This window comes from Ambystoma mexicanum, chromosome 11, assembly GCF_040938575.1.
Source record: "Ambystoma mexicanum isolate Mex_15411 chromosome 11, UKY_AmexF1_1, whole genome shotgun sequence".
NCBI lineage: Eukaryota > Metazoa > Chordata > Amphibia > Caudata > Ambystomatidae > Ambystoma > Ambystoma mexicanum.
Genome location: NC_090934.1, coordinates 82,231,498 through 82,241,942, shown reverse-complemented (window position 1 = coordinate 82,241,942; position 10,445 = coordinate 82,231,498).

Here is a 10,445-nt window from a genome sequence, read left to right as displayed (position 1 = left end):
GGTTCTGCCTACGCTCCTGCATTACTTTGGGAATATCCCGCACTCGATACCTAAGAAATTCTTCACTAGATCGGACAATATGTGCAGGGATTTTCTATGGCATGGCACGCGGAACAGAGTGGCCCTCTGGAAACTTCAGAATTTCCATGAGAAAGGGGGCATAAAACTGCTCAATTACGAGGTTTATTATGTGGCGAGCCAACTTCAATATGTTGCTAAATGGCTCTCAGATGAAGTGACCTCTGAATGTAGGCTGTTTGGACAAGATTGTGCCCCATTCTACTTGCAAGAGATGATGTGGTTGCCCAAGACAGAAATGGAAGGGCGTCCCAAGTTGATGAAGCTTGGTTGGAGGATGTGGCGCAGGGCATGCCAGATGATGGAGAACCCATCCCCATGTTCCCCGCAGGTGCCGCTGGTTGCACTGGTAGGAGGAGACAAGCAACTAAGGATGATAATCAGAAACCACTGGGAACCGGTTGGGTTAGCAACAATCGGTGATATTTGGCAAGAGGGGACTATCATAGATTTTGAGGTGCTGGGAGAGGATACTGGGTTACACACGGGCCAGTATATCACGTATCATAGACTGGTGCAGAGAATAAAGAGAACATGGCCTGAAGTGGTACTGGCGGAAGAACATGATGCTACCATAGACACGATATATGATATAGTGGAGGGGGGACATGAGATATCCAGAATATACGAGATGACGATGTCTAAAGTTGGTAAGGAGGTAGTACAATTGAGACTAGACTGGGAGGCGGAAGTGGGAACCCCGATGGATGATGGGTTGTGGGAAAGAGCCCAAGGGTACCGCAAGAGGGTCTCGAAGAATGCGAGATTAAAGCAGATACAGTTATATATTATGCATACATGACACCCCAGAGGATGTCGAGGTTTAAAAATGGGGGACGGCAGGCATGCCCCAAGTGTGATGAAGAGAATGCGGGCATGGTGCATATGTTTGGTCATGCCCGGTCATTGAGCATTTCCGGAGCGAAGTGGCACAAAAGCTAGTGGAAAGAGGAGTCAAGATTGTGGTGTATACAGTGTGGGCCTGTTTGTTAGGGGGGTTCCCCAGACCACGGGACCTTCAGCATGTGATCAAACTTAAAGACCTGGCATATGTGCTCGCAAAGAGGAGAATAGCTATGGGGTGGAAGACATGCCTCAGGCCACGATTAGAGGTGTGGTGGAAAGATTTGCAGAAATGGGCGGAGGCAGAAACCATGGTATGGCTGGAAGCGAGCAGTGCCGGGGGGAGGAAGAGGCAGAGACCCTGATGGCCTGGAAATTATTAATAGCAGAGTTGTTTGGATCAATACAGGGCCCAATGGAACCCGCAGAAGGGGAGACCCTACAGTAGGATGAAGGAACAGAATGCGGAAAGTAGTAGGCTCGGAACCGGGGGGAGGGATAAGGGGAGCAGTGAATATTTCTAAACAAAATATTATGAAAATGTTATTAATATACTGCAAGTTTGGTTTGTATTGTTTGTTTGAATAAACTAATAAAATTGTTCCAAAAAAAAAACTTTGAACATTCCATCCATTAAGCAGCCGCAAGTGTAGTCTTGGGTGTGGCTGCTAATGGATTGCCTTTGCACATGCTCACTCTCTAGGAGTGGCAGGGTGTGGCTGGTAAGCCGGCCCTAATGGGCGTGCCCACGATCTCAGCTATATAAGCTGCCCCGATCCTCAAGACAGACGCTTGGTGTTATTCTGCACTTGCAAGCAGCGTAACGCTCACCGCCGCCTGAGGTCAGACTTACCTTTGAAGATCCAGCTTCCTGGACATGCTGATTCCTGCCAGCATACTTACCAACTGGGGGAAGCTATTCTACCTGTACATCTCAGCGGCGAACCAAGTATTCATCTTTACACTTTCCGGAACGCCGAAATCTTCATCTTGGCACCACAGCACAACACGCTTCATCGTCGACAGCAGCGCCTGCAAGGAAAAACAGAAGCCAAGGTTAGACATCGAAAAAACAGTCAGTTTAAGGTTGCGCTTCGTCATACTTTGCGCTTTCCTTAAACCATCACTTACCTGCTGTCGAGCGTTGCGGTAGCATCCATCTTCTATCCGGCCGCTTCTCACGTCTCACAGCTGCATTGAGGCCGCATTTCCATTTAAGGGAAGAAAACAGAAAGGAGACATTATTACAGGCATAAATATAGCAACATGTAAAGACATTAAACAGAACGAACACCATCACAAGAGCTCAAGAAAGACTTACCAATCATAAGGAGAAGCATAGTCCCAGCCGGACTGGACTAATCCTTAATCCTCAGTGAAGGAACTAGATCCCATTCGACGTGCACCTGCCAGAAGTAGCAGGACGGAGAGCTTATCTTCCATTATTCACAGGTGAGCTTTATGGGCCGGCGTTGTCACGCCACTTTCCTGCTCTAGGGGTCGGGTCCTCTGCTCCGGCGGTCTCCCTCCTGGAGATTCTACCCACGCTGGTGTCTTCACCGGTATCCATCGGCTCGGGCTCCCGGCTCCCTGGGCGCCGCCATTGTGGGTGTCCTGCGCATGCGCGATCATCAGCGTTCGACGTTCCGCGCATGCGCAGTGACAGGGGCTTGCGATTCAAGCCTCGTTTTGGCCCCGGACTATATCTAGGCTCCACAAGCCAGGAACCAACGCGTCTCAATGCGGTTGGTTTCCTGGCCGTGTTTACGCTCCTGGGGGCCTGCCTGGTCTACGCCCCTGTTCTCCAGCTACCTTCAATCCCCTGAGCCCTTTGGGGTTCTGTCTGCCTCGTTACCTGCACCTGCCTTTGCCTTACCTGGAATTTCCAGCCTTGTTACCTGTTGCTACCTTGTACCTCCGGGCTCTACCGTGCCTGGTTGCCTACCTCTGCCTGGGTCTCCCTGTTGTTCCCTGTCTGGCTTCCCCTGAGGTTTCCTGTCCCTCTTTGGGTTCGCTTGGGGCCAGGTCCTGGGGTGGCTTGGGTTCTGCTCCTCACCTTGGTCCTTCATTATCCTGGGGGTCCGCCTTCCCAAACACCTTCCTGACTTATTACTGGTCTTGTGCCTTTGACATCATCAACTTCAAGAAACGTCCGAAGATCCGATCATTCTATTCTGAAGTGGACTGCACCGGGCCTTCTCTGTCAGTGTTTACACTGTTCTGACGTCACGATAATCAGAGAAGTGCTGTCCCGTGGCGTTGGGAGCTGGTCCTGCTCCGTCCTGTCGTATATTGTCAGGAGGGAGTTGGATCGGTACCCTGCGTCGCTCATTCAGCTTGTGAAGATCCAATGACAGACTGGCAGCCTCACCTCCTCGCTCCCCGGGAAGAAAAGGTAACCAGCGGTCTCGTGACGCTCTGTATAACAGATTGAGACGCCTCCCTTCCGGCGCTGACATGGATGAAATGCAGGAACTTCGGGAAGAACTCCGGGCCCTACGCCTTGAGATGACCACCCTTCGCCAGGAAAACGTCACCCTTCGGCAAGCCATGGGTCAAGGGTTGAGTGTTGCTATGGCCCATACAGCTCCTATGAAGTTCGATGGTGATCCTCGTCGAGTGGCAGAGTTTTGTACCCATTGCAGGATCCATTTTCAGTTTCGATCGGGCCATTTCAAACAAGACAAAGCCAAAATTGGTTACATCCTTGGTAATCTAACAGGTAACGCTCTAGCTTGGGCTGCTCCTCTGATTTCCTCCAACAGTCCCTTGTTAAGTGATTTTGCTGCATTTGAGAAGGCTTTTCTAGACATCCTCAAACCGCCAAACCTGGCATCCGTTGGATCCAGTGTTATAATCACCTACATCAGTCCGTTTCGTCAACTAGCAACAGACTCACAGTGGCCCGAGATCACAGTTGTTTCGTCGTGGCCTACGAGATGAATATAAGGACGAATTGTTACATATTCCGGAGCCTGATACTCTCCCAGCATTGGTGGATCAGGTTTTGTGTATCGACCATAGACTTACAGAGAGGAGAAGTGAACGTCGTCGGGCAGAAAGGTACCATCCGGGACTATTGGTACCCTCTTCAGGGTCGGTGACTCCGGCTGACGTAGGCCCTGAGCCTATGTAGCTGGGGGCTATCCGGGGACCATTATCAGAGGCGGAGAAGAAGCGAAGACGCCTGCAACACCTATGTCTATACTGTGGAGGAGCTGGGCATACAACTCTGACTTTTGAACATGGACAAAATTAAATATTGAAAAACATATTCGGGACTTATTTGAGTAGCACTTTTGAAGACGTGCATCATTGGCGATATTGAACATTATTTCCTAAGGATATGTGCAATTTGTGTTAGCTAGCAGCGCATCTACACGGTGGAACAATTACTGTCTCTTTTCAATGTGGAGTAGGTTTGAGGTGCCTACTTATTGCATTAGAGTGCAGCAGCTAGTTTCGGTTGATTTAAAAGTGATTTTCATGTGATTAATGAGCTCAAGCGCTTCCATTTCCTGGCACACCTCAGCTATACTGTTTTTTATCTGGGAACCTACCCACTGCGTCCCCCAAGGAAGTCGGAAAACTAATGGGCCTGCTGGGTGGTGAGAAGGCAGCGGCAGGCTGTTTTTCTGAATCAGACCTTCCACCCATGCAATCTGTGTCCTTGTTGGTTTTGGGAGTTGGTATTGCATGGCAAGGGAAAGCATAAGGACATTGGCTCTTCTAGATTGTGGAGCATCGGACAATTACATCGATGCCACGTTTGCGGTTGCCATTGGCATACCCCTGCACCGCAAGGAACGTTCCGCAGTAGTAGAGGTTATTGATGGCACGTCGTTATCTTCAGGTCCTGTTTGCCAACATTCTGGCCAGTTATGGCTATCAGAGGAGGGACATCAGGAAAACATTTCCTTGGATGTAATCAAATCTCCCTCCTTTCCGGTGGTACTTTGTTTGCTTTGGCTACTTTATCAACATCCGCAGATCAATTGGACTTCCCGAACCTTGGTCTTTACTTCTGCACGTTGTTCTCAAGAGTGTTGCCTTCCCGATACTTTTCCTGCGGAACTTGGCAAAGGGCCGTCCACTCCTGGGTATACCTCCATCCACCTATGCGTTACCCAGTCTATGCCTCAGGAATATGCTGATTTTCTTAAGGTGTTTGCTAAGCCAGAGGACATAGCGCTACCACCTCACAGACAGTTTGACTGCTCCATCGATATACTACCCGGTGCCATCATCCCTCATGGCAAGATCTATTCCTTGACTCTATTTCTAAGTTAAATATTGTGTATGTATGTAACCTGCCTGTAACAAAATTAAATGCGCCTGGTTGCCCTTGGGCCTTGTGCGCTATATAAATAAACAAAATACAAATACAAATTGACCCAATCTGAAAGAAGCGTCTTACAGGAGTACATCGAGGAGTGCCTTAATGTCATGATTCCTGCCCCTCATGTCCTCAGCCCTCCAAGATGTCAGGCTGGAGCCAGGCCACGATCACCTACATGGCCCTCAAGGGCCTCTCCATCCCTCCAAAGACCCACTTGGAGTCAGACTTGGCGCTTGTGGCACCAGACTCACTCACTCCCATAGGATAACATTGGGGATTGGACTTGTAGTGCATTGATCAGGACAAGATGGATGCCCCCACATATTTCGGTTACCAGGACTGCATGTGCAGTCTAGTCTTTTGGGTTTGGTTCAGCCCAGAGACACCTGGGATACCCAGAGACTATTTGAGCCACGCCCAGGCTGAGAAACATGCTTTGTGCTTTCTGCACCTGCAGCGTGACACTCACCGTGTTCGGATCGGTCTCCAGTAGGCCTGCATCTTTCTTCTGCGCTCAGCTCCGGCAAGAACAAGAACACCGTTAGGAACAGCCTTACCTTGCGGCGCTTCTGCGCATCATTCATCGCTTCTTCTGTTCTGCGGCCATCTTCGGCGGTGTCATTCCCATCCCGCACGCCGCTTCCTAAGGAAAAGGGAAAAGAACTGAAAAAAGGCATTAGTAAGCATTCAGCAAATCTTAGCTTATTTTTAAAGAATGTACGAGCTTCAAACGCTTACCTGAATCCCAGCCGCTCTGAGGGAACTCTGTCTCCGGAACTTCTCATCTGTCTGCAAGAGGGAAAAGACACTCCAGGTTAGCGTGGAAACATCTAGGGGCGCTGCATACCGCGCTTACTCACCGCATTTCTTCTTCATAACCGGCATCCATGCTGAAAACGTTGCGGCACCTAAAAGACACAGAAAAAGAACTCAGTTCAATACAAATACGAAAGGGTTGCATTGTGCATCGTGCTCTCACTTACCTTCAGCGCTACTCATCTCAGCAGCACGTCGCCATCCCCGGACGCTGGCCATCATCTAAGGAAGGAAAGGAACGAAGTTAGAGAACTGTTCAAAAGACTCATTATACTTACCTGTCGGACTCTTGCCAGTGAAGTAACTAGGCAGCAACGAGCCTGCATCAATCAACGCGCTCCTGCGCTGAAAGCAGGATGGAGAGCACACTGTCCAAGAAAACAAGGTGAGCTGTGGATCAAAGGGAAGTGTTGGACCCCTGGGAAAAATGGGTTCAAGCACACAGAGATAATAGGGAGTTAAACTCTACCAATCCTGTGTTTCAGGCCCAGTCACCAGTCGAGTAGACTCCAGGGAAGGGTTCATGGTCGTAAGAGGTCAGAACAGGCTGAGTGACGTCCCCGTGGATACCAGGTCAGCGTTACAGAACACAAAGCCTCACATCAAAATCCACCTGGGCGTCATGGAAACGTCAGAAACTGACCAGATAGCCCACATGTTGGGGCAGCTACGTTCCGAAGTACATGCAGCCAGGTAGGAGACCAACACCCTGAGCAGAGAGCTGATAGTAGCCAAAGAACGCACTGATGATTTAAGCCGGCAACTTCTCCAGTCACAAGCAGGGCATGCACCATTGCCGGGAAGCATGCCCTCCATGCCAGCACCATCAGCCAATCCCATTCAGATAACCCTTCCTGGAGCAGTTCCCTTGGCCCCGCCCGAACGATTTACGGGGAATCCCAAGAGGTTTGCAACGTTCATGAACCAGTGCCGCCTTCACTTCCTTTGTAGACCAGGGGCCTTTCCGAAGGACCAATCACGGGTCGCTTTTGTGCTATCCTACTTGAGTGGTAGCCCCGCGGACTTGTCTGTACCCTTTGTGGCCCAAGACGATCCTTTGCTGCATGACTTCAGTGGCTTTCAGCAGGAGATGGAAAAGCTGTTCGCCCGTCGTACTCATGGGCAGGTATTAGACAACACACTTCTGCCCCTACGCCAAGGGAATCAAGACCTATTAACATACATAGCCACGTTCAATAGACTCGTAGTTGAAGCAGAATGGCCAGTGAAGAAGAGAGCCACGTTATTTCATCAGGGATTGCGGGGGGAACTCAAGGATGTTCTCGCACAAGTAGTGAACCCCCCGAAAGACTGCTCAGAATTCATTGACCTTGTTGTTCAACTGGATCATAGGTTGCATGACCGAAGATCAGATTAAACCAGACCGGACCGTCGCCCTATATGTGTGCGTTCAAAGGACAATATTGCCCGCACAACGGAAGGTTCAGGAGAACCAATGCAAATCGGGGGGGTCAGATCCCCCTTGACTAAAGCGGAAAGGGTTAAAAGGAGACAGCAGCAGTTATGTCTGTACTGTGGAAGGTCAGGTCATTTCCTTAAAGAGTGCCCTGTGAAGCCACCGAGGTGGATGGTAGGGGCCACGGACAAGGAAGATACCATCAAGGAATCGGAAAACTCCCCAGCCCGGCAAGTGTAGGGGTCCAATTGTCGAGCGAAGAAAGTGAACTACAGACCTCCCATTTTGGACTATCTGTGGTCTTGATCAATCACCAACAACCATCTCGGATGCACGCAGTAAGAGCGTACATTGACAGTGGAGCCGTTGGGATTTACATCGACCAGGATCTTGCGGCAAAGATGGGGCTTCTGTTATGCCCTAAATCAACCACCGACACTGTTACCACTGTTGACGGCACGGAAATAGCTTCTGGTCCAGTATCCCAATGCACTGCAGCTTTAACCCTTCTGTGCCAGGATGGACACCAAGAATCTATCGTTTTCGCCCTCAATAAGGCACCACAGTTCCGGTTGATTTTGGGAATGCCATGGGTGGTAGCTCACAATCCTCAAATCGATTGCCGAGCAAAAGAATTGGCCTTTCCCGAGACTTGCGCCCACACATGTTATCGCCAAGAGAAACAACCAATAGACACCAGAACCTCCACGCTTGCAACTGTGGCAATCGGCACCCTGCCAAGTGAATACCAGTACTTTCAAGATGTCTTTCACAAAGAACAGGCTAATACCCTGCCACCGCATAGATCATACGATTGCCAAATCAACCTGATACCCGGCGCACAAATCCCTTGTGGGTAAATTTACGCACTCATGGACGAGAAAACCAGCACCTGAAGGCCTATCTTGACCAATACCTGGCCAATGGGTTCATCTGTCCCTCGAAGTCTCCAGCAGCCAGTCCTCTATTCTTCGTACCGAAAAAGGAGGGGGACTTGAGAACGTACATCGACTATCGCGCACTGAACCAGATTACCGTAAAAAAAACACTACCCCCTGCCACTGTTCCTTGAATTGCTTGATCAAGTCAAAGATGACCAAATCTACACAAAACTAGACCTGCAGGGGCATATCCCCTTGTTCGCGTAAAACATGGGGACGAATGGAAAACCGCTTTTCGCACCAAATACGGCTTGTACGAATATCAAGTAATGCCCTTTGGCCTTTGCAACGCACCTGCAGCATTTCAATACTTCATGAACGACGTCCTACGGGAATTGATTGATGTCTGTGCTCTAGTCTGCATCGACGATATTCTAGTATATTCCGCATCAAAGCAGGACCACTTTAAACACGTCCGATCCATATTGGAGAAACTCCGGCAACACCAGCTCTATGCCAAGTTCGAAAAGAGCTCATTCCACGTCTCCGAGGTGGAATTCCTGGGCTTTATTCTCAGCCCGAATGGAATCCGAATGGATGTACACAAGGTAGATGCTATCCTGAAGTGGCCATCCCCAAATTCATTCAAGGGGGTTCAAAGTATGCTGGGTTTTGCAAACTTCTACCGCTGGTTGATCCCAGGATTTTCACAAATCGTACATCCCATCACGTCATTGCTAAGGAAAAGCAACAAAAGGTTCCAGTGGACAACAGAAGCCGAGGAAGCTTTCCAGGAACACAAAGCAAGATTCACATCTGCCCCAATCTTACGCCACCCTCGCCCTGATCTCCCATACCTGGTGGAAACGGACGCCTCAAGCATGGCTATGGGAGCCGTCCTCTCACAAAAGGACCCCGAAACGGGCCAGTTACACCCTGTTGCCTTCTGGTCATGTAAATTCACACCCCCTGAACTCAATTACGCTATCACAGACAAAGAACTCCTGGCCATTAAGTCAGCCTTTAAGGCATGGCGGCACTACCCCTTGGGCGCCAGACACACAATCATCGTAATAACTGACCACCGGAACCTCCAGTACCTAAAAACAGCAAAGGCCCAATCCTCATGACAACTACGTTGGGCTCTTTTTTTTGCTGAATATGGCCACGTGATACATTTCAACCAGGGTTGAAAATCGGGAAGGCCGATGCCCTTTTCCGTATGGGGGTGGAAGAGCAAGGGTATCAGACCCCTGACCCAATAGCAATCCTCCCGAGTGACAAGCTCCTAGGAATCACAGCAACCATAACTCAGAAAGAATTACATGAAGGAATCCAAAACCTGATGAGTCCAGAGCAATTACAAGCGTGGAGTGCACAAGGAGAACATTACATGATAAAAGATCAGTTGCCCTACTTCAGGAATCATTTATTCTTACCAAACCAAGAACTACGAGAACAAGTCATGTTCGGTTATCATGATTCCTTGATCGAGGGCCACCCCGGAATCGCTAAAACCCTAGGCAAGGTAAAACGAAATTATTGGTGGCCCACGTGGCGTAAAGACATTATCCAATTCATCCTATCTTGTGGCGTGTGTGCTCAAAACAAGTCATCCAAGCAGAAACCGGCTGGGATATTACAACCATTGGAAATCCCACCAGCACCCTGGCACACGTTGTCCCTCGATTTTATTACTGACTTACCACCCAGTCAAGGGCTTAACACTATGCTTGTGGTCGTGGACCTATTTTCAAAAATGGCACATTTCATTCCTCTTAAGGGGCTCCCAAATGCTTCCACTCTAGCAAAGGTATTTCTTGAAGGCATCGTACGGCTCCATGGGTTTGCTTCAGTTTTAGTCTCAGACCAAGGTACTCAATTCGTATCTAACTTCTGGAGAATATGCTGCTCTATAGCCCTGATCGACATCCGGCTATCCACCAGTTACCACCCCCAAATGGATGGTCAAACTGAGAGGACAAATCAGACGCTCAAGCAGTATCTGTGTTGCATGTTACACCAAGCTGAAGGAAGCTGGTTCGACCTATTATGGATAGCTGAATATGCT